This window comes from Pteropus alecto, unplaced genomic scaffold (assembly GCF_000325575.1).
Source record: "Pteropus alecto unplaced genomic scaffold, ASM32557v1 scaffold185, whole genome shotgun sequence".
Taxonomy (NCBI): Eukaryota; Metazoa; Chordata; class Mammalia; order Chiroptera; family Pteropodidae; genus Pteropus; species Pteropus alecto.
In genome coordinates this window covers 240,718-242,599 of record NW_006438088.1, presented here as the reverse complement: position 1 = coordinate 242,599, position 1,882 = coordinate 240,718, and the positions used below count along the sequence as shown (strand labels likewise).

Here is a 1,882-nt window from a genome sequence, read left to right as displayed (position 1 = left end):
ACGGTCTGTCATGTCACTAATGGAGTATCAAAGGATGTGCTTCAGGAAAGAGAAAAATTATACTAGGTGGAAGGTCTGAGATGCAAGAAGAAAGGTGAGTAATGAAACTGGTTAACACAGGAGTAAATATAAACAATTGCCTATATAAAAACAATAATAATGTCTAATTTGTAAAGTTAAAAATCACAAACTAAGACTAAAATACTGGAAGATTATAGCACAAAAATCAGAAGATGGATGATTTAAACTTAAAGATTTCCAAGATTTTCAATCAGAGAAGAAGGGTAAAAATATTAACATTACACTTTAAGTATGAGTGGTAAAATTCAAAAGCAATTCCCCAAAACAAAAAAACAAAAAACAAAAAAATGGCGAGGGTGACATTTTTTAATGTTTTAAGTTAGAAAGAAAAATGAGGCAGAAAAACTACAAAACAAGAAATCCAAATATATCAGTAAATAATTAGAACTAAACCCATTAATTAAAGTTAAGATTAGGTTAAAAAATAATCCAGGTATATGTTTTTTCTTAGACACACTAAAACATAAGGACTAAGGTAAAATTAAAAGGACATTAAAAAATCTACCAGATATACTATGAGCGGCTTCAAGTCACTAAATTGAAAACTTCAGTGCTAAAGACAAATTTGCAATAAAATGACTAAACACTTGAAAGAGAAAGGCTATCATTTCTATAATCATTAAAATCTAATCAATACTTAAATTTTCTCACAAAGGAAATACAAAGTTCAGATAATTTTATAGGCAAGCTCTATCCAATTTTCCAGGAACAGTTAAAGCTTTTCCTTCTCTTTCAAGAGGATGGGGCGAGGAGGCGGGTGGGAGCTACGGGAGAGGAGGGGAGAGGGAAGGAGGAGCTGGAGGAGCTGGAGAGAGAGAGAACACTCCCTAACTTATTCCATAACCTGGACATCAAAACTAGACAAGAGCAATACCAAAAAAGAAAAATTATAAGTCAACTTCATCACTATACTAGAAATTTTAGCCAGCTAAAATCAGTGGAAACCATTATCAGTACTGTACTAGAAACTTAGCCAGGCAGCACCGAAAGACCACCACCACCACAAATAAGTGTATATTTTTTAAAATAAATATTAAAATATGAAGGAAAAACCCCAATCGTTATTTGCAGATATTATTGTACCCATGAAAGACCCCCCAAAAATTCACAATATTTAAATATGACTTTAGTAAAATGGCTGGATACAAGAGCAGTAATCAAATATTTAACTCTGTGCTCACCTCAGCAGCACATATACTAAAATTGGAACAATGCAGAGATTAGCATGGCTTCTGCACAGAATGATACACAAATCTGTCAAGCATTGCAATTTTTTATTTTTGCAATGCTCCTGTAAATCTAAAATTATCTCAAAATAAAGTTGAAAGAATATATGTAACTTCTTAGGAAATGGAAAATCATATTTTAAAAGATACTATTTATAATAGAACATAAAAAATAAGGAAATTAGGAGTAAATTTAACCGAAGTTCAAAGCTTTTTAAGGAAAATGCTAAGGGCTTAAAGAACTAAATGGAAGGATTGCTATCTTCGTGAATAGGAAGATTCAATATTATGTTTTTTCCACAAAATGATCTACCATTTCAATGTAAATACAATTCAAATCCCAAGAGAATTCTTTGGGAAACCTGACAAATTGGTTCCAAAACTGCACAGAACACAGGGTCAAGGCATTCCTAATGAAACAGGTGGTAGGACTTGCTTAAATACTTTCTATAAAACTACAGAAATGTAGATGTTTGGTATTGGTCTTAGGATACACAATAAACCAATGGAACAGAGAACCTGTGAAACAAAACCCAAACATATAGAGAAATTTATATGACAGAAGTGGAACTATA

At 32.0% G+C, this 1,882-nt stretch overlaps 1 non-coding gene across 1 annotated transcript; it reads left to right on the top strand.

Moving 5' to 3' along the window:
• Positions 1-1,254: 1,254 nt before the first annotated feature.
• On the top strand, positions 1,255-1,357 carry LOC112482609. Its single transcript, XR_003047363.1, has one exon. It is a non-coding gene; the product is annotated as a U6 spliceosomal RNA (small nuclear RNA).
• The last annotated feature ends 525 nt before the right edge of the window (positions 1,358-1,882 follow it).